The sequence below is a fragment of the Pseudorasbora parva genome, chromosome 25 (assembly GCF_024679245.1).
Source record: "Pseudorasbora parva isolate DD20220531a chromosome 25, ASM2467924v1, whole genome shotgun sequence".
Taxonomy (NCBI): domain Eukaryota; kingdom Metazoa; phylum Chordata; class Actinopteri; order Cypriniformes; family Gobionidae; genus Pseudorasbora; species Pseudorasbora parva.
This window is the reverse complement of record NC_090196.1, coordinates 6,385,095-6,409,009: the sequence shown is the minus strand read 5'-3', so window position 1 is coordinate 6,409,009 and position 23,915 is coordinate 6,385,095.

The following is a 23,915-nucleotide window of genomic DNA, read 5'->3' as shown; positions in this document are numbered from 1 at the left end:
GTAGAGTTAGGGACATTTGTGGTGGTGTGGGTAAGTTTAAGGGTACAGTTAGGGACAGGTGTGGTGGTGTGTGTAAGTTTAAGGGTAGAGTTAGGGACAGGTGTGGTGGTGTGTGTAAGTTTAAGGGTAGAGTTAGGGACAGGTGTGGTGGTGTGTGTAAGTTTAAGAGTAGAGTTAGGGACAGGTGTGGTGGTATGGGTAAGTTTAAGGGTACAGTTAGGGATAGGTGTGCTGGTGTGGGTAAGTTTAAGGGTAGGGTTAGGAACAGGTGTGGTGGTATGGGTAAGTTTAAGGGTACAGTTAGGGATAGGTGTGCTGGTGTGGGTAAGTTTAAGGGTAGGGTTAGGGACGGGAGTGGTGGTATGGGTAAGTTAAAAGGTAGAGTTAAGGACAGGTGTGGTGGTATGGGTAAGTTTAACGGTAGAGTTAGGGACAGGTGTGGTGGTATGGGTAAGTTTAACGGTAGAGTTAGGGACAGGTGTGGTGGTATGGGTAAGTTTAAGGGTAGGGTTAGGGACAGGTGTGGTGGTATGGGTAAGTTTAAGGGTAGAGTTAGGGACAGGTGTGGTGGTGTGTGTAAGTTTAAGGGTAGAGTTAGGGACAGGTGTGGTGGTGTGTGTAAGCTTAAGGGTAGAGTTAGGGACAGGTGTGGTGGTGTGGGTAAGTTTAAGGGTAAAGTTAGTGACAGGTTCGGTGGTATAGGTAAGTTTAAGGGAAAAGTTAGGGACAGGTGTGGTGTTGTGGGTAAGCTTAAGGGTAAAGTTAGGGACAGGTGTGGTGGTGTGGGTCAGTTTAAGGGTACAGTTAGGGACAGGTGTGGTGGTGTGGGCCAGTTTAAGGGTACAGTTAAGGACAGGTGTGGTGGTGTGGGTAAGTTTAAGGATAGAGTTAGGGACAGGTGTGGTGGTGTTGGTAAGTTTAAGGGTAGGGTTAGGGGTAGATGTGGTAGTATGGGTAAGTTTAAGGGTAAAGTTAAGGACAGGTGTGGTAGTATGGGTATCGGTAGGGTTAGGGACAGGTGTGGTGGTGTGGGTAAGTTTAAGGGTAAAGTTAAAGGACAACTCCGGTGAGAAATGAACCTAGGGGTAATTAACAGATGGTTACCGAGTAGATCGTTCTCTGGGATGCGTTTTCATGAAAATCGAATGTAAAGAGTTTTATCTTTAAAAACAGATTAGCTTATAACGCTAGTCTATGAGGCACAGGGTAGACACAGGGTGGTAAAATTAAATTGCTAGTTAATACCACTAACAAGGCTCAAAATAGCCTCACACTAACACGGTAGCATAATGCATAATGAGTCGAGACTGTTTTCCAAGATGGCGCCTGTCCGTGAACGCGTAATGCACTCTGTGCATTGGGTATGGGTAAGTTTAAGGGTAGGGGTAGGGGTAGGTGTGGTAGTATGGGTAAGTTTAAGGGTAAAGTTTGGGTCAGGTGTGGTGGTTAGGGTAAGTTTAAGGGTAAAGTTAGGGACAGGTGGGGTGGTTAGGGTAAGTTTAAGGGTAAAGTTATGGACAGGTGTGTTGATGTGGGTAAGTTTAAGGGTAAAGTTAAAGACAGGTGTGATGGTAAAACTGTTCTGTGGTTAGACTGATACAAATTTGACGTTCTTTTTGGAAAGCTGAGACGCCATGTCATCCGGACTGAAGAGGACAAGGACAACCCATGTTGTTCTAAGTGCTCAGTTTAGAAGCCTGCATCTCTGATGGTATGGGGTTGCATGAGTGTGTGTGGCATGGGCAGCTTACACATCTGGAAAGGCCCCATCAATGCTGAAAGGTATATCCAAGTTCTTGAACAACATATGCTCCCATCCTGACGTTGTGCATTTTTCAACATGACAATGGCAGACCACATACTGCATCAATTACAACATCATGGCTGCGTAGAAGAAGGATCTGAGTACTGAAATGGCCAGCCTGCAGTCCAGATCTTTCACCCATAGAAAACATTTGGCGCATCATAAAGAGGAAGATGCGACAAAGAAGACCTAAGAAAGTTGAGCAACTAGAGGCCTGTATTAGACAGGAATGGGACAACATTCCTATTCCTACATTTGAGCAACTTGTCTCCTCAGTCTCCAGACGTTTGCAGACTGTTATAAAAAGAGAAGGGGATGCCACACAATGGTAAACATGGCCTTGTCCCAACTTTTTTGTGTTGATGCCAGGAAATTTAAAATCAACTTATTTTTCCCTTAAAATTATGCATTTTCTAATTTTAAATATTTTATATGTCATCTGTGTTGTATTCTGAATAAAATATTGAAATTTGAAACTTCCACATCATTACATTCTGTTTTTATTCACATTTTGTACAGTGTCCTAACTTTTCGGGTTTGTATTTTGGAGAAACTAACCCCACTCTTCCCATAAACCTTAACCATATAAAATACGTAACAGGCAAATAAAAGTACAGTCACAGGTTTTTAATTGCAAAACTGCTCTGTGAACACACTCATTCATATTTCATTCAAATGATACAGCGACTCTTGAGCATGGCTAAATCAGTCACGCGACACGCGTGAGCCAATGACATTTTACAATTAATGCTGACGTAATGACGCAATTGGTCATGAGACATACAAGAGCCAATGCAATGTACTGATTTTTCAGGCAGCAATTTTTTAAATTTGATTCGTGCCTGGTCTTTGTTGAATGGAAACGCTTATCGCTTTTGGGGATTTTCTGCACACAAATGAATCATTGGCCTCGGAACATTTTGAATATTTGTACTTTTTGAATAAATTATCCATGTAAGAATTAGTTTAATAATCCACAGTATTTTTCTGTATTTATTTTGGGTATTTATATTGATAATGTGTAGTAAATTCCCACAAAAAAAATGTTTACTTTAGACTGGAATAAGGTCAAACCAGAGCAACGCAGGTTGTTGATAGCTGGCTGATAATGTTATTAAATTGTATATGGTAGAGAATTAGACAATTTGTTATTACATTTATAATGCTATTTTTTAACGATTGTTGCCAAAATAATTAATCAGTAAACCATGCAAACTGGGTAAAAACGGGGAACAAAAGAAACACATCAAGACATCATACATAATGAGAAAAAAAAAAGATTCTTTGCATTTATTTTGCATTTATTGTCTGTATTGGGCTCACATGTCACGCGGGTAGGTACTTTTACTGTGTGTGTGTGTGTGTGTGTGTGTGTGTGTGTGTGTGTGTGTGTGTGTGTGTGTGTGTGTGTGTGTGTGTGTGTGTGTGTGTGTGTGTGTGTGTGTGTGTGTGTGTGTATGACCATGTCTGATTAGCTAGACAGCCACCACCGAAGAACATTTCTGACCCAGGAAAAACCCTGCATAAGTCATAAAAGGTACTAAAGACGTCGTTACAAAGTCTATCACACTACAGTGGTTGTACAATAAATTTATAAAGCTTAAATTTTGAATATTTTTGTGCGCAAAAAATACTTAATAACGACGTATAAAAACATGGCCGATTTCAAAACAAAGCTATCAGCGTAACATTAGCGATTCATGATACGGTTCGCGATCGCGTGTCAAGGTCAAACCGCCAAACTGCTGAAATCACGTGACTTGACTTTGGCGATCCGTTTTTTGGGTGGGGAAAGATATTTTATTATACAGATTTTTATTTATATTAGCATTTCCATGTTAATGTTCATTAACAACACCAATAAAAGTGATTTTTTAAAATAATTATATTCAGAAATGTTTTAATATTAGGGTGTTTTATGGTGTGTGTTTATTTTGGTGTGAATAAATGTAAGTGTAAACAGCTCAACTTTGGAGTGCGGAATTTGGGCTTTTTTGTTGACATTTTGTAAATTAAACGTGACTGGACAACTACAAAACAAAACACTGTGTACAAAGCAAAAAATATTTATTAATTGACTGAAGATGACAAGCTTTAATTAAATCAGCTTCAGAGTCTAGCATCTGTCTTCTCTGTATCTTCATAATCACACCTGCTGTTGTCCATCACCATCTCCAGTGCCTTCCGGGGATTCTCACTGGCCCCCAATGTCTTGCAGTGACCCTCACCAGCCTTAATGTCTTTCAGTGAACATCACTAGTCCTTGTGTCTTCCAGTTACCTTCACCGGCCCAAGTGCTGTGACCTTTACTGACCCCAGTGCCTTGCAATGACCCTCACCAGCCCTAAACGTAACTAAATGTACCTGGCCATATTCACAGGAAAACAATCACAACATTCTCTTTCTCACTCATTCATAAAAATGTTCTATAAAGATCCTGCCACATACCTGCCAATGCAGGAGCAAATCATTTTCACAAAACTTTTTAATCTTTTTTTCAATCGCCTCCTCAAACACACAAACAAATTTCTAAGCATTTTAAATGTCTCATACACTCTTACACACTAGCAATGGCTAATAGTAATAGTTTAACAATATTCTGATTAAATTCATAACCCAATCACACACAGATACAAGTATATTATGAAACAAACTTAAAATACAGTATAAACTCACTGCTGTGTTGCCGGTGGATGCATGAGGGTAAATGTTTGGCAGCAATTGTTTCAGGTTGTTGAGCAGGTGCTCAGTCAAAGTGTTACACAGAGTCTGAACCTCAACCATGGTGGGGCAGAGAGGAACACTGCACACAGATAACCCGTCACATTACTATATAGGACACCTCAGCCCCTGAGTTACATTGCAATGTGCTTTGAAGTACAGAATATATCAGATTAATTCACAAATACAAACACTTACTGAAAGATGGTGGGTCCAAAAACTACTGACAAGTTCTTGGATGTCATAAGATTTAGATGACTCTTAGCAGCCACACGGGCCAGGAAGAATAACAGGTAGGAGAGGATGTTAAAACGTTCCTCAGGAAGACGGTTCAGGATCTTCCTCACAGCCTGATTCAGTTCTTCATCTTCTGAGTCTGCAAGATAAAGGATTCAAGGAGATTTAGTCCGATTTGATAAATCAGTTTTGTTGTGAAGCAGGAACCCAAAATGTTCTCTCATCAACACCCCAGCTTCACTTACCCCTGAACACCTTCAGCAGTTGTGTCACGTGTAGCTCTGGAATAAGTCCACCAGGCAACTCCCTGAGGAAAAGTTTCAATAAGGAGGCAGGAGTAGGAATATCCCCACTGTCAAACTCCGGAAATCCTCCTTGATCAAAACTTTTCCTTAATTCTTTGCAGCGTTTCACTTTTCCACCAACCCAGTCAAAGGGCTGGTGAGGTCCGAATAATTGGGTATAAACCGTCTATAAAATCCCACCAGCCCCAAGAACTGCCTTACCTCATTTTTGGTCTTGGGTCTCGGACAGGTTGCAATCGCGGCAGTCTTATCAATTTGGGGACGCACCTGCCCATGACCCAAGTGGAAGCCCAGATACCTTACTTCCACCCGCCCAATTGCACACTTCTTCGGATTGGCCGTGAGCCCCACTCCTTTCAGCGACCTCAGGACCGCCCTGACATGCTGCATGTGCCGCTGCCAATCGTGACTGTAAATCACGATATCATCCAGATAGGCAGCAGCATATGCGGCATGTGGACGCAAAATCCTGTCCATGAGGCGCTGGAAGGTAGCGGGAGCCCCAAACAAACCGAATGGAAGCGTGACAAATTGGTGCAATCCAAACGGCGTGGTGAAAGCTGTCTTTTCTTTGGACAATGGAGACAAGGGGATCTGCCAATAGCCCTTTGTTAAGTCAAATGTCGAATAAAATCGAGCCGTGCCCAGCCGATCAAGCAACTCGTCAACCCGCGGCATTGGATAAGCGTTGAATTTCGACACAGCGTTCACCTTGCGATAGTCCACACAGAACCGGACCGAGCCATCGGTTTTAGGAACCAAAACTATCGGGCTCGCCCAGTCACTGTTGGACTCCTCTATTACTCCCATGTCCAGCATCGCCCCTAATTCTTCCTGAACCACCTTTTTTTTTGTGTTCAGGTAAATGATACGGCCGGCTGCGAACTACCACGCCCGGCTCGGTCTCGATATGGTGCTGAATTAAGTCGGTGCGTCCCGGTAGGGGCGAGAACACGCCGGCAAACTCCGCCTGTAATTTTGACAAATAAGTGAGTTGGCACGGTGAGAGTTGATCTCCACCAGGGGCCAGCGTGACTGATTGGGCCTTGATGCTCGCCTCTGGCCCGAGATCATCCTCCCCCTCAATCACCGTTGCCAACAACACTGATTCGACCTCATTCCATTTTTTTAGGAGATTGAGGTGATAGATTTGACGCGCCCCGTTCCTATCGGACCGTATCACTTCATAAAAAAGGCCCAAAAAAATCGGGTCATGAGGCGATTCAGTGTGGCCGCCTGTCCCTAGTGGCCCGCCATTGGATTGGAGTGAGCCGCCCGGAAAAGCATTTCCCGGCGGCTCTTCGGAACTAATAATTAGGTTGTATCTACCTTTGTCCGAGTGTCTTGGGTCACTCGATACAACCAGTCTTTTAGTATGGCGAAATAGGGATAGGTGACGGGCAAGGCGGGTTGGAGAGACTGGCCGTCGATAGAGCGGACCTGCTGGAAGGCGTTTTTGAGGGTCTCATCTTGTGACTGCTCCAGAGGGAAGTCATCGCGGTCCGAGAGAATTAGTCTCTCGATCCCGCTCGTTTCCTCTGAAGCAGTCCCCAAGGGTCCCGTCTCAGTCTCCCCAAGCTGCACTCGCGCCATCCCCATCCTAGCCTTTTTTCCCCATGTGGCATCCGCACATAACGACCGCAATAAAACCGCAAATGCGGGCCAATTCGTCCCTAGAATTAGCGGATGCCGGAGGTGAGGACTAACCACCACCTCTACACTATGCTTTTCTCCCCTAAACTGAATCGTGATTGGGACAACCGGATATTCCACCACATCCCCGTGCACACACCGCACCTTAACCACGCGGTTTGTATCCAATGCCCCAGGCTGCATCAGGCTTTGATGGATTGAGGTTTGGTTACATCCTGAATCCACCAAGGCCTGATATGTACCCCCCTTGATACTCACAGGAATTTGGTACTCTCCTGCTTGATCGGGGGTGGCCTGCGGGATGTCCGGAACCCGGATCATTGTCCCGATGTCCATCATCGGACACCGGTCCACAAAATGATCCGGGTCCCAGCAACGCCAACAGGCCAGCCCAGGCCTACCCGCCACCCCAGGGCACGCCATCATGTGGTCCTCCACCAGGTTGATGGCCGTCTCCAGTGACGTGGGCCGGTGGCACTGGACCCACTCGGCTGTCTTCTTCGATAGCCGAGCGATGAATTGCTCCAGCACCACCAGATCAACAATGTGGTCCACGTCGCTTCCGTCGGCCAATAGCCATTTGTGACAGGAGTCCCGGAGCTGCTGGGCCATCGCGAAGGCCCGCTGAATGATGGCCCTCTTGAGGTCGTCGTACTCCAGGAGGTTCGCCACCGGCAGTTGTTGGGCAGCCGTCTGGGCTTCTCCTGATAGTAGCGGTATCAGGCGCACCGGCCACTGTGCCCGGGGCCACCCGCAGGCCTCCGCTGACTTTTGAAATAGTTCTATGAAGGCCTTGGGATCATCCTGTGGCCCCATTTTATGCAGGGGCACGTGGACCGGTGCGCCGGTCTGCCCGGCGGCCTCGGCGCGAGCCTCCCGGTCAAGCCAGCTCCGGAACCTCTCGCGGTCCTCTTGCTGGCCTTGGACGATCGCCGCGAACCGGCGCTCCTGGTCCGTCCGAAGGTCCAGCAGGGCTTGGTGTTGTTCGCGGTGGAGGACCGCGAGGGATGTAATGATGTCCTCAAATGGCGTGGCGAAAGACGTCTGCATGGCGGCGGCATTGTCCTACTTCCTCCCAGGTTTCGGCACCAGTGTGATAATGTTCGTGTGTGGGAAGGAAGAGGACAAGGGGTCGGCTGGACTGCTGACGCTATTTTATTTTTTAAACTCAAAACACAGCAAGCCCACTCAGGCGTGTGACTTCGCTTCAATACTCTTTTACAGAAACACTTCCGGGTAACAGCACTTTCGGCTTCCGGGTCAACTCAGTCTCTTTGGGGGTGCGCGTCAGCAGTCCGTCTCTCTCTCTCGGGCTTCCGCTTCCAGAGGCGTTTGATCCTCTCTCCACGCCCATTACTGGAACAAGATACAGGTGTTATCAATCTGCGTCCAACCCACTCACTTACCACTCGTCCCGCGGCTCTCTCTCCCGCTGCAGACCTCGCTGAACCACGCCCTCCTTGCCACAATTGCAATATATGAAAGCGGCAATCATTTGTATATTTTGCAATATATTACAGGAATATATAATATATTGTATAATACCATCAATATATTATTCCATGTATTTACAATATATTAGAATATATTTCAAGTAATATATTGGTAAATATATTTTCCTTTCGTAAGGGATTTGAACCGATTAATTTGAATGAACTGATCTGACCAACACTGAACTCACGAATCAGTGTTTAATAATTTACTCACAACAACTCTGAAATGAGAATGAAGTCCTTACCCCATTAAACAAGAGGGGTTAAGTGTTGGGAGTAACGCATTACAAAAGTAATCTTACATTACAGTAACTTATTACTTTTTGCTGTAACGCAGTAGTGTAAGGCATTACTAATCATTTTTCAGTAATATACTCGGTACATTTTCAGTAACGCTTGCGTTAGAAAGAATAAGACTACTGCACACCGTGACACCTTCGTTTTTTATAATAATAAAGTGATTTAGTTCAGTTAGAGAACAGACCGTTCAAATAAAAACGGAAGGTGTCTGCTGCATGATCCGAACGTGTGATCCTGAGCTGACAGATGATCGCGGAAGATTTGGTTTCAAAGTGAAATGTAAAAGCGCCTATTAAAGGAGGGTTGTCATTGTGTTGTGTATTTCATTAAGAATAATAGGCTAATTCTAAACCAAAACTCAAATCTGCTTTGCCGCACAGAGCGCGCATTTACTAACGAGCTGTCATTCACTGTGTGCGCGCACTGGCGCGTTTTCAGTTCATATGGAAGCTTAACTTTTATAGGAATTCATTGAAAGCACTCGCTTTGCATCCGCTCCCGTTATTAATGCCCAAGCGGCAGCTTTGTGCATGTTCCTTTCAGTTAAATAGACTAGTGATTTAAAAGCCCAAATATCGGTGATGTCATCACACTTTGATTAACCGGTGGGAAAATGTCCCCACCGTTTCATCCCTACTGTACATTCGCGAGATGGATGCGCATTGCTTAGTTTATCAGAGATAAGGACAAGAACGTAGGCTAGTCAAATGCAAATGCAGTCAAATGCAACCTTTGTATAAAACCAAAATAACTATCTCGCAACTATTTCGCAACAATAAGAAAAGAACAAAGTTATTGTCATAACTTAGAGTTTACACAGATGTTCTGTCTATTAACAGACCTAAGCTATATGATCACTTTACCTCTAAAATAATACTTATAACATAGTTGGATCGTCATGATTTCTTGCATTGTCTTGAGCATTCACTTTTTTGCCAATTCTCTATTGTTAGCCTGGATGGCCCATGTCATTATTCTTCATCATATCGCCTTCTACTGGATGTAAAATGCTCTCTGCCTACATTTGAGAATGTTAAGAGCTACTTCTGTAGTTATTTTGGTGAAAGTAATGTCTCGGGTTACTATTGTAACCCTTGTTCCCTGAGAGGGAACGACACTCTGGGAACGCCCCCAGCGTGACGGCTCTGAAGTATGAATGAAATCAGCCACCAATCCGATTGGTGCAACGTCATGACGTAGTAGGCAACGGCGTACGCGGAAGCTATAAGAAGGCGCCGCCCCAAACAATAGATAGCCTTTGAGATGAAGCGAGCGCTCTACGTGCAGGTGTGGCAACTAGACGCAGTGTCTCGTTCCCTCTCAGAGAACAAGGGTTACAATAGTAACCCGAGACGTTCCCTTTATCGAGGGAACTCAACACTGCGTCGTCGAGTGACGACACTCTGGGAACGCAATACCCACTATGCCACACCGAAACATGTACATCCTGGTGTGAAGCTGAGAACCAGGCACACTGAGGATGCAAGCACTCTAGCACCCGGCGTGGCCGGGAGGTCCAGCTTATAGAATCTTATAAAGGTGTGTGGATTAGCCCATCCTGCCGCCTCACAAATCTCAATAAGTGAGGCTCCCGAAAGGAGGGCCACCGAGGAGGCCAAGCCCCTCGTAGAGTGAGCCCTCACGGCCATGAGTGAAGGCAGATTGTGCACCCGGTAAGCCGTGGCTATAGCCTGCACGATTCAGTTACTAATAGTCTGTCTCGCCGGAGGCAACCCTTTCTTAGGGGGGCCAAAGCACACCAAAAGCTGGTCCGACTTCCTCCAATGAGCTGACCTGTCCAAATAGATTCTCAATGCCCTAACAGGGCAGAGCAGGTGCAGCCTAGCTTCCTCTGCCGTCGCGTGAGGCGGAGAATGAAAAGCCTGAAGAAATACCGACCCCATCCCCGTAGATGGGACCTTGGGCACGTAGCCCGGTCTGGGGTGCAAGATAGCTTTCACCCCGCCCCGGGCAAACTCCAAGCAGGTTGGCGTTACCGCCAACGCCTGGAGGTCCCCCACTCTCCTCAGAGAAGTGATAGCGAGGAGAAAAGCTACCTTGAGGGTCAGATTCCTCGCCTCAGCCGACTCCAATGGTTCAAAGGGGGCCTCAGCCAGCCCTTCGAGAACCACTGCCAGGTCCCAGGCTGGGACTCTGGGATGAGCCGCAGGCCTCAATCTCCTAGCCCCACGGAGGAACCGTACTACCAAGTGGTGCCTGCCCAGTGGGCCCCCTTCTAAAGGCGAGTGGAAAGCCCCTATGGCAGCCACATACACCTTCAGAGTGGATGGGGTCAAACCGGCGGAGAAACGGTCCTGGAGGAACTCCAGCACTGAGGCGACTGCACAATTAACTGGGTCCACCCCTCGTTCTCTACACCAGCTAGTGAAGACATTCCACTTAAGGCTATACAGTTTCCTCGTAGAGGGAGCCCTAGAGCTGAGAATGGTCTCTACGACCTCTTGTGGCAGACCATCCTCTAGGTACTGTGCCCCCTCAAGGGCCAGACCCATCGGTCCCACAGCTCTGGCCTGGGGTGGAATATCATTCCCCCTGCCTGAGACAGCAGATCCCCCCTCAGAGGGACCTGCCATGGGGGGCCGTCTAGTAGTGCCACAATGTCGGAGAACCAAGCTCGGGACGGCCACCGGGGTGCCACTAATAGGAGGCTGATGCCCTCCCGGCGGACTCGCTCTAGAACTCCTGGGAGCAGAACAATCGGGGGAAATGCGTACAGACGCCGCCTCGGCCACGTCTGTGTCATGGCATCCAGCCCCAACGGGGCCGGAGGCCTGAGGCCGAACCACAGCGGACAGTGGGTCGTTTCTGGCGATGCAAACAGATCCACTTCCACCGGGCCGAACCTCTCGCACATGGCCTCCACCACCTCGGGGTGGAGCCGCCACTCCCCGGGCCTCAGCCCCTGCCTCGACAGGACGTCCGCTCCCTGGTTCTGGTCCCCTGGGACATACATCGCTCTGAAAGACGACAGTTTCCACTGGGACCACAGGAGGATCTGATGCACCAACCTGCATAGTGGGCGCAACCTCAAACCCCCCTGGTGATTCAGATACGATACTACTGACGTGTTGTCGGATCGTATCAAGACATGGTGGCCGTGGAGGTCCGGGAGAAAGCTCCTCAAAGCTTTGTAAACCGCCAACATTTCCAAGCAATTTATGTGCCAGGAGGAATGTTGGGGTCCCCACAGACCTCTCGTGAACCGGCCTTCCATGACCGTGCCTCAGCCCGTGAGGTAGGCGTCGGTTGAAAGGATCTTCCTGCAACATAACGCTCCTAACACCGGCCCTTGGGACAGGAACCTCGGATTCTTCCATATGACGAGGGAACGAAGGCATCTGCGCGTTACCCTGATCATACGGAAAGGTTTTCCCCTCGAGGAGAACCCCTTGGTTCCTAGCCACCACTGGAGGGGCCTCATGTATAGCAGGCCGAACGGAATCACGTTGGACGCTCCTGCCATGAGTCCCAGCAGTCTCTGAAACTGCTTCACAGTGCGGCTGTGGCCTAGCTTCATCCCTGAGACCTCTTCCAGTATGGACCCCACCCGTGCGGGAGACATGCTCGCTCGCATCGTGGTTGAGTCCCATACTACACCGAGGAACGTGGTCCTCTGGGCGGGTGTTAACACGCTCTTGGCCGTGTTCAGTCTCAGCCCCAAGCACCTGAGATGAGCTAAAACGGCATCTCGATGCCGAATTGCCATCTCGCGCGACTGTGCCATAATGAGCCAGTCATCGATATAATTCAGTACACGGATGCCCTGAAGCCTCATAGGATCCATGCACTTGGTAAAGGTGTGAGGGGAAAGAGCTAGACCGAAAGGAAGCACCCGATATTGGTACGCTTCGCCCCCGAAAGCGAACCTCAGGAACTTCCTGTGGGCAGGAAGGATGGAGACATGAAAGTATGCGTCCTTTGGATCTATCTTGACGAACCAGTCCTCGAACTGGATCAGGCTCACGATCATTTGAATTGTGAGCATCTTGAACCTGAACCTCCTCAGAGACCGTGTTAACAGCAGGAACACAGCATCAATTTCCCCAGAGCTGCGGGTTCGGAACAACCTCGGTCGTCCGCCCCGGGAAGGCCAGCTCTGAGCGGTCCTGCCGTAGCTAGGACCGCTTGCCAGAAGCCTTCTTCGCCTGAAGGACTTCTCTTAAGTCGTCCTTCGGCTTAGAGGACTTCTGGCGAGAACGCCGCCTCCTTTGCCAAGCTCCCTCGGGAGGGGCGCGGGAAGCGGCGCTCTCTTTTTGCGCCTGCCTGTAGGCGGCGCTGGTGGATGGCCGGGACTGGCCACCAGAGACCTCCCTGCTGGCTACAGGAGGCCCCTGGTGGTGATGGAGGTACTGCCGGAAAGCCGCCGACTGCTTCTTCACCTCCTGGAATCTCTCGACGACGCTATTTACTGCGTCACCAAAGAGACCCACAGCTATCGGGGAATCCAGAAGGAAGGATTTCTCCTTCTCCTTTATCCCCGATAGATTCAGCCAGAGGTGTCTCTCCACGCACACCATGCCAGCCATAGAGCGGCCGATGGCACGGGCCGTCTCTTTGGTGACGCGGAGAGACAAGTCGGTTGCTTTCCGCAGCTCTGGGATGTCGTCCGGAGACGGACCCTCTCCCTCATCGAGGTCTTTAAGGAGCTCAGCTTGGTAGGCCTGCAGTACCACCATGGTGTGCAGGCAGCTACCAGCTCTCCCTGCCTCTCGATATGCCAGGGGCTTTCAGGGACGCTGGGTTATCGCCCTCGTGGGAAGATGCCGCGGCGCGGGCTTCCTCACGAGGCGGAAGAGCGTCTGAATCATCTGACGAGGATTGGGAAGATGCCTCAGCATGCCCGCCTCCCGTCGCGAGATCCAGTTGTGAGCCCCAGGATCTACGCCGCCGCGCTGCCTTGACAGACGCGGGACCGGATCCATGGGGCTCGCGAGCCTGGCCGCTCTCAGTGAACACGGCCAGCCATGAGCGCAGCACCCGGAGCGGCAGCTTCTCACACTCGCTGCAGGCGGCACCCTCAAGCGCCGCCTGAGCGTGCTGCGCCCCGAGACACTGCACACACAGCTGGTGTGTGTCCGAACCCGTAATGTAACGCGGGCACGGATGAACACACCTTCTGAACTGCTCGCTTTCCATGCTTGAACTGATAAGCTTTTAGACAGACAACAGCAAATAGACAAACAATATTCACACAGAACGCCTCGCTGAAGAGCAAAGACTGTCTATTGTTTGGGGCGGCGCCTTCTTATAGCTTCCGCGTACGCCGTCGCCTACTACGTCATGACGTTGCACCAATCGGATTGGCTGATTTCATTCATACTTCAGAGCCGTCACGCTGGGGGCGTTCCCAGAGTGTTGTCACTCGACGACGCAGTGTTGAGTTCCCTCGATAAAGGGAACTCAAAAGTAATACAGGAGTAATGTAACGCATTACAATGCTGAGACAGTAATATTGTAATGTAAAGAATTACTTTTAAATAGCAGTAATAAGTAATCTATAATATATTACAGTTTGGAAGTAACTTGCACAACACTGGTCATGTCATATCTGTCTTTTCTATCCTGTGGTTTATAACATATAATACACAAATGGGTAGGTTTAGGGATGGGGTTGGGTTATATGTTCTAATGAGTCTAATTAGCGTAAATAAAAGTAAATGTAATTAAAAATATACTCCAACATGTTATCTGTCAGGGTGTGTGGTGCAGCAGAGATGAGGCGATCCAGGACTTCCAAACAGCTTTATTCAAATACACCTTAACCAGAACGCCAAAGGTTTCTCATTTAAATGAATGGAGCACCCTGCTCGTCAAAAAATACACTAAAGGGGTATCCTGTGCGTTAAAATGTGACGCCAATGGGTCCTGACCAAGCGTCAATATGTGACAAGTAGGGAGTGAGAACGTGTTGTACTTGTTAAATTATTTAGCTTGTATATACTTTGATTCCACGTGTGGAATTGCAAATTATTATTGCCAATCCACCAACAGGATCCCGATTTTGACCTCGCTAAAACAATTTTTCTTGCTGCTCACCTTTCTCAAGTAAAGCATTAGGACGTTGACTGGTGCTCTTTTATATGCTAATGAGTTTAATTAGGCACCGTTTGCAAGGCGAAGATCTGAAACCATTCAGCTGCACACAATTTCAAGATCATACGCGATTTATAGATTTCACATCTGGAAGACAGGCATGTTTCTTTTTCACATTTGAGAAATGATCTTAGATCAAATGTAGGACATTTTCTGCAACACTTCATAAACAAGGCCCCAGGTGTGTTACTAATCAGAGCTCAAGCAATTGCAATGAGAACAATGACGAAGAAACTAAACAAGACAGTTAAACTAAACACAATATTTCTGAGGTGGAAACTGTTGTTATATAGACATTAGAGATGTATATCTATCAAAATACAAAGTCATCTAGACAAATATTATTGGAATTATGATTATAATTCAATTGCCTTTCTTAATATTTTGTTTTTAATCTCCTTAATGCAATCTATAATATTATCTGGAGGATCTATAAAGCTGTGTGTCAACTATGAAAATGAATGCCATGCTCCCTGAAATGTTTATCAAATGTACATTGAGAACAAGAAAGGGCGCAAGACTAAGCCTTGTGGCACACCATAACTGGGTGAAGCCAGACAGCTCATTTAGACAAATAAAATAGTGGATAGATAATTTTCTAAAGAACTAGGAAATAAAAAGTTCAATGTGGAACTTGATGTTCTCCTATGACATCATGCTGAAGAAATTGAAGAAATAAAAACCCCACATCAAATATTTATTTATAGTTTTATTGTGTGTTGGATTTTTTATTTTTTATTTTTTTACAGGTGTTTCCGGCACCACTGTACAATTATCTGTACACGATTCTAACATGATTTCCAGTATATGAAGAGTGTCTTTGCGAAATACCTGAACATGAGAGAAAGCGAGAAAACCTGCTCAAACATGTGGCTAGTCAGAGTGTGGTGCGGTTATCATGGCTGTAGTGGCTGTAACCTAAAGGAAGTTTGTTCACAGAGATAAAGACCAAGGCTACCAGCTGTCATTCATCCCATTCATCAGCCTTTGTTACGGTCAATCCCTATGACGCACTCATCATGCTCTGGCCTGTGATGTGTGATAGATGATTAAAATCTATATTATAGAGAGTTGTACATTTATATTTATATAAAAAAATTTAAGCCACTTTCCACAAAAAAGGTACAAAATAGGGCCTGAAAAAAATTAAGATATTTGTTTCCCTTTATAACAAATGGTCAGTAATGGTAACTTCTGAATAACTAACTTCAAATGATTTTTCATGACTTCACTTCAACAACAACAAAAAAAAAAAAAAATCCAACCCTGTTATCAAAATTTGGTATGTCTGAATTCAGAATAGTATATGATAGTATATAGACATATACAGAATATTATAGTGATTTCTTTATGATTTTGTAGTTATCTAGAAATAAACATTATACACAAATTAATGGTGCAGTCTGTAACTTTTTTGTTTTGGTTAAAAATGGATAATTTTCTCACAACAGCTGGAGTGATTAAAATGATCATTTTGATGGCGGATTGTAATCCAGAAAGGCCATGGGTGACAACTGGAGGTTCACCTGAAGTCAAAAGCAAAAGATCAGACTGTGCAGGACTTTAAATCTATACACACTAAATACACATAGTCACGCAATGCTAATGCTGTTAACATTAACAATTTGAGAACGAAGTATAACAATAAAAATAATTTGCATAGTTTTATGTTATATGAGCGAAATTAAAAATCCGGTAAAAATTCTTATTGAGGTTATACTCAAAGCCGCACATACTCTTCAAAACATTAGATTCATCCACTGAGGATCAGCAACTCGCGTACAGATGATAACGCAGCGAATAACTGCAATTACAGGTTTCAAACAGAGATGGCGACACAGAAGCAAAACTTACGGACTGCAGCTCTAATAAGGCAAATAAAATCACACTAAATCCTCAATTTAAATTTAAAAATGCTAGTTGCAGCTAAATACAGCATTTTTGGTAATTAAAATAACTTTCAATTTGTAATTTAAATAAGTTTCCAACATTTAATAGTTTAAAATTTAAGTAGTTTTAACATTAAATAGTTTTAATACAATTGATCGGAGATCAATTTAACAGATTATATCAAAACTACAATGTTAATTATTTTAATGATTTTAATTACTGTAAACAGTTGAGAAAGTCTTATGAGGCACAGACCAAATTTTCATCACAGTTTTAAGTGGGGACAGATATAGACATTTGATGTGTGAATTATCTATTTGTTATGCTTATTAATAATAGTAACTATTTTATCTTGCATGTCAGTCCCACCTAAATTAGGTGCCTTGAACTATTGTGTACTAGCATTTAAATAAGTAATTTGATACAATACACTTATATTTCAGAAATAACTGAATGTAATTACAATGAATGTAATGTAATAAGAATGTAATTAATTACATCTATAATTACACAACTGACCTTCTCCATACCACCAAACCTGTCCCTAACCGTACAAAAATCCACCTCAGTATCAGCACAAGTGTTCCCTTTCGTTCAGTCACTCCGAGTAACGTCAGTGACTGACGATTGGGCGTTTCGCTTAGAAGCCTATTGTCTTCGAGATCTAGAAAACGCCCAATAGCAGTGCCAATGCCATGGGCATGCGGGATTTGCATGCGTACTCCACCTACCCACGTGGGTACATAAGAAAGTAAGCTGGCATGATCACATTATGTTTCTGCTTCGGAGCCAAGGGTTACATACCTCTTCACACCAAAAGCCTTCTGCGTATACTGTCAGTTCTTTGAGATGACAAGACCTTCCAGTCGGTGTTGATGTCAACGGCGCGTTCCAGCGATCGTATACTTCCTGCCTGCTGATCTGACGATCCGGTATCCAGCTGGTGTGTGGTCTACTATGACCCCTAGGCTTCGGCTGCCCCGCAGGTTTCATTCAGCACTCTAGAAGACGACGAGATGTTAATCGCCGCATCTCAAGGTGGGCTAGAGTCCTCTGAGGATGATGACTCAGCTGTGTTGCCGCCTTCGGGTGTGCCAGCATTGGCCGAGTTGGACCCAGAGTTGACAGCCATGCTTGCCCGGGCAGCCGCTGCGCTTGGGTTGGAGTGGAACCCTCCGCCCGACCTGAGCGCTCGCGGCTGGACGATTGGTTCTTGGGGGTGCCGTGTCAGGAAACCCGTCCTGCCACGCTCCCAATTCCTTTCTTCCCGAAAGTGCATGAGGAGGTTGCACAGTCCTGGAAGGCCTCGCTGTCTTCCTGCGTTCGTTCCGCGGCCTCCTCCGCCCTCGATAAGGGCAACGGCTGGGATTCCCCCAGTTGAGCGCTCTGTTGCAATGCAACTGTGTCCGCAGAGCACCTCAGCCTAGCACAGGGATCCAAAGCACCCCTCCAAGGCCTGTAGATTCTCTCATCGTCAATGGTGGTGAAGTCCTACAGAGCTGCGGGGCAGGCCACCGCTTTTCTGCATGCCATGGCGTCCCTACAGGCTTACCAGGCCAAGTTGCTGTGCGACATGCGTGAGGGTGGAGCTGATCCAGGGCTCAGAGATGAGTTGTGTGCCACGACCAACCTCACTCTCCAGGCGACGAAGGTTACCGCACGCTCCCTGGGTCAGGTGATGTCCACAGCCGTGGTCCAGGAGAGACACCTGTGGCTCAACCTGACCGATATGCGGGACGGCGAGTGAACAAGCTTCCTCGATGCCCCCATGTCCCAGGGCTCTTCAGTGGCGTGTTTGAGAGCTTCGCCCAACAGTTCTCAGCAGCCCAGAAGCAGACCATTGAACATATACTGCCCCGGCGGCCAGCTGCTGCACCTAAACCGCCGGCACAGTCGCCTCAGCCTGCTCATCACTGACGCCACCCTCCAGCATCTCCCCCCACTCCTGCCTCGCCCTGGACCTCAGACCAGCTCTTTGTCGGTTATGGTGGGAAGCTGCTCTCTCAAAGCAAAGGATGTCTCACTGGATAGTGGACACCATTGTTTTGGCTTACCAGACGCTGGGGCGCCCATGCCCCCTTGGGGTTAGGGCACACTCCAACCGGAGTGGGGCCACCTCTTGGGCTTTAGCGCACGTTGATATGCTAAAAGAAATCTGCAAAGCTGCAGGCTGGGCAACACCGAACACATTCTACAAATTCTACAATCTCAGAGTAGAGCCTGTGTCCGACTATGTGCTCGCCTCTACAAGTGGCCGGTAATGGACTAGGCTCAGGTGTCTTCGCTTGCTCGCCATTCCACTCCACGGACTGGATACGTGCAATATTTTCCTCAGGTGAGCTTCCCCGGAAGCCCTGAGCTCCTCCAGCACTGTCGACGCCGACACCAGTAAGTCTGCCCTATCTAGCCCAGACACTCGTGTCTGGCCAGGTGCCTCCATATGCATGGTTGCCCCCTCGGGCGACCCCTACATGTGTATTTCCACCGCAAGCCTCCTTGAGCAGGTGTCTTCCATTGGCAAGCTTGCCACCACCTAGTGTTAAAAAAACACCTTTGGCTGGCACCCCAGTGATCTTCCATATGCAGCCCTTAGCGGGTCATATGTGTATTCCAAATCCTCCCTACGGGTAGGCACTATGGCACATATCCCCACCTGGAATATGCTTCCCAGCATACCTTGCTAATTCCTGTGATAAGTAGGAGTACTTTGTCTGTACTAGTCTTACGGCAGGGCACTCGTGCTTACAAAGGGCACTGGAAGACAGCTGAGTGGCGTGATTAAATTTGGGACCCCCATTCGTCAGTCACTGGCGTTACTCAGAGTGACTGAACGAAAGTGAACGTCTCAGTTACGTATGTAACCCTCGTTCCCTGAGGAGGGAATGGAGACATAACGTCCCTCTGCCACATCTGCTGTACCGCTGGAACGGCTGAGAGTTCAGGCTTGGCTCCTCAGCAGGTAAACATAATGTGATCGTGCCAGTTTACTTGCTTATGTACCCATTTGGGTAGGTGGAGTTAAGCATTCAAATCCTGCATGCCCATGGCATTGACATTGCCATTGGGTGTTTTCTAGATCTTGAAGATGATAGGCTTCTAAGTGAAACCCCCATTCGTCAGTCACTGACGTCTCTGTTCCCTCCTCAGGGAACGAGGGTTACATACGTAACCGAGACGTGTTGCAGTACAACATGAACGTAAAAAGTACCTTTTTTGATGCAAGTACATACACTCTCAGAAAAGTTCCTTCTGGAACAAAACGTATAACTGTACCTTTAAAGTTCACAATTGGTCCTTAGAGTACAATTATACCACAGTTTCCCCCTCTTAGAGCAGGAGTAGGCAAGTTCGGTCCAAGTAAGTCGCTGTCCTGCAGAGTTTGGCTCCAACCCTGAAAGACATCTCTTATTGAGACTTAACAGGTTTAGATGTTGATGTTTTTATTGAACACAATTGGTCACCATTTTGGTGATCAGTGTTTCCTGTAGTTGGGCAGTTTGACTCATTTTTTATGTGAGTTTGTGGTTTTTGATACAGTGTTAACATAACCATTTTATTCTTTAAATAAAAAGAAGCCATAAACGAAAATTCAAACCAAAAAATCATGAAGGAAAATGTTTGGCTAAACTCATCACTGACTAAAAATATTAATAAATAATATTCATGATATTATTTATTCTGATAGTGATAGTGGGATGATCCCTGTCATTTCCCACTGATCGGTTCTAAATTTCCGGATCTGGTTTGTTGATTATTGCCATAAAACTGCATTTCACAGCAGAATATCTTAAAATCTCTACAGTCTTTACTTTAACTTTGAGCTCGCTTTTGTTCACCCTTGCTGTTTGTCATGGAAGAAAGTGGATGGGACTACACAAGTGTGCATGCTCATCACAGTGAATATGAGCCGCCTCAAGGAAACCATTTCACTGAGCTTCATCCCACCACATACCGCTATGGAGACGTGGAGCCCTTCCATCCATCTGTAGACGCTGGGATGGGAACACTTCTACCTGTGATTCCCTCACAGGTTAGTGGCATAATGGTATAACAGCTCTTACATTTATTTAATAACTTATTCATATCTTGTTTTGTAATAGTTCTGTTTTTCTATATGAAGCCTAAAATCGTACATCCTACAGATTTGAGTGTGTTGGCACCTCTCAACAGGAGGACAAAATGCAGTAAAATATTCTATTCTGTAAAGTAAGACATTAGACGTGTGGCTATTTTACTTTTTACTAAATTGATTTTACCAAGATGACAATATTCAGCTATTCATATGAATTGAATTATCTATAGAGCACTCCAATCAGAGAAAAGGTCTGAGAAAAGAAATGATAAAGGACAAGAAAGTGAGAGGTGCAGGATGTGAGTGAAGGAGACAGACTGATTTCTCAACGTCTTTTCCTGACTAAAGATCGTTGCTAATACACAGTGACACACACACACATGTTTGTTTTTGTGACATATGGGGACATCCCATAGGCATAATGGTTTTTATACTGCTCAAACCGTATTTTCTATCCCCTTACACTGCCCCTACCCCTAAACCTACCCATCACACACACACACACACTGCCTCTGAACCTACCCATCACAGGAAACATTCTGCATTTTTACTTTCTAAAAAAAAATCATCCTGTATGAATTGTAAGTATTTTGAAAAGTGGGGACATGGCCAGTGTCCTCATATTTCACCCTCTCCTGCACTGTAAAAAAAATCCCCGTAAAATTTACGGTAAAAAACCGGCAGCTGTGGTTGCCAGAATTATACCGTAAAAAATACGGCAGTTACGTTTTAGTTTTTACGGGGCAACAACATATAGTTTAAAGGTTTATAATGTAATAATCACGGTTGAAAACCGTTTATTTTACCATTCAAAACTGTACATTGTAAAAAAATACCCATCAAATTTATGGTAAAAAAACGGCAGCTGTGGTTGCCAGAACTTTACCATAAAAATACAGCAGCAACGTTTTAGATTTTATGGGACAGCAGCATATAATTTAAAGGTTTATAATGTGGTAATTACGGCTAAAAACTGTTTATTTTACAGTTCAAAACCATATAATTTGAAAGTTTATATTGTAATAATTATATGTACACAGCACACTATAAACAATTGCGGTAAAAAAATATTTAACTGAAATAATATTAAATTACCAGCTTATTGAAATGCTAATATCTGTTATGTACCTTTGATATAGATTGACAACCACCAATTACAGTGGTGATGAGAATCACATGATGAATCAAAGCTCATCACACGCAGCTTTTGGAGAGACAATATTAACACATAGAAGGAGCACACACAAACACTAACCACCAAACACCATCATGGTAACACACATGATGTTTTAAAAATGCAATAAACATTAATTTAACAACATTAGATGTAAAATAAAACCTTAATGTATATAAGTGATTAGAAAAAACTAAGAAGAAACATAGTTAATTCAATGAAAATGCATCAAATGCGAAGTGTCACGCGGGGAATTCTGGGAATGTCAATTTACGGTTTTTCACTGTTAATTACACAATGACCTGTTCTTTTTCACTTCGAAAAACTGTAAATTTAACGGTGTTTTACTGTTAAATAAAATAAAATGTATAACATTTGTAAATTATACAGTTTTAACCTGTAAAATAAATGGTTTTTAACCGTAATAATTACAGTATAAACCTTTAAATTATATGGTGCTGTCCCGTAAAACCTAAAACGTAACTGCCGTATTTTTTACGGTAAAGTTCTGGCAACCACAGCTGCCGGTTTTTTACCGTAAATTTTATGGGGAAAAACTGTTGTTTTTACGGGAAAACGCTGGCAGCTGCCGTTACCAGAGAATTATGAAACTATGCACACTATGAAATTCAAAATTAGGCGTAGTTAGAGGAGGCACTGTTTTTTTTTTTTTTTTTTTTTTTACATAAATATAAATATAAAACCAGTAAGTATTACATCAAAATGTAAAGACTAAAAGAAAAAAGGAAACAAAAAGCATAAGATTTATGTATTTATATTGCATATAAATTTTCAATGGATTTGGATTTTTTTTACATAAACAAAATAATAAACTTAATGTGATTCATATTTCTAAGTATACACAGAATAAATGGGTAAGATTTGTGTAATTGTATTAATAAACTGAATGTTATTGATATATGCCAGTTATACGTAAATTAAACAGGATGGAAAAGCACACCAAAAAATGCTCATGTTAAATTACCACTTCCCGGTGTTCATGTGTGTGCTCACTACTGAGTTAAAGTACCACTGAAGCAGTGTTGATGTTAATGAGATAATTAAGTGATGATTGAGCATTAATGATGAACACCTGATGATAACCATGATGGTGAACAGTGTTTGCTTTAGTTGGGCTCTTGACCCTTATCTCTTTCACATTAGTTTTCTGGCTGCTTTAACTGTGTTTGTAAAGCACTTTTGTTATAGCATGGAAAGCCAAGAAAGAAACATGGCCAGGTGATTTGGCTCTTTAATGATGATATAATCATCATGTAGTGGTTGAATCACTGAGCTCATTCAGATTCTAATGCTCTGGTTATAAAGGTGATTAGCCGTATGCGTAAAAATATCCATGTGGTTTGCAGTATGATAGCCAGTATGATTGTTGTAATCAAACAATATGCAGGTTTATAAAAAAAGTTTTATACTACAGCATAATTTAGACACACACAGACATCAAGAATCAGTGTATGTATCTCTACAATGGTGACAAGCAAAAAAAAAAAAATCAGATAAACATCTACTCTTAACATGAAACAAGCTACTATAAAACGTCACAAGAAAAACAGCAAAAGTAAAAAATAAAGTTGTAAGAATCAAAGAAAATTTGTCAATTCAGATGGATAATTTATTCATGCCGCAATGCATGCTGGGACCCATGGGAGAGTTTTGATTGGTGGTACCCAGCATGCACTGCAGCATGAAGCTTTTCATTGATTGTCACCATTGTTGAGATTTATACACTGATTCTTGATATCTGTTTGTGTCTAATAATTGCCATAGATTAAAACCTTTTGCACACTTTTTTATTTTATTAGCTCTGCATATTATTAGATTGCCACAACATTGCTGAAACTCATGCAGTAGAACAAAATAGCTAGTTGGCCACTATTATGAATAAAACAAAATTAACACACATAACAATGACATTAGACTCCGAGCAAGACCAGTGATCACTAGATGATGATTATATCATCATGAACAAAGAGTCAAAACATCTGACCATGTTTTTGCTTTGCTTTCCATGCCATAACAATAGTGCTATAAACACAGTTAAAGCAGCCAGAAAACTAATGTTGGAGAGTCAAGGGGCAAGAGCCCAACTAAAGAAAACACTACTCACCATCATGGTGACTTCAAATAAAACTAT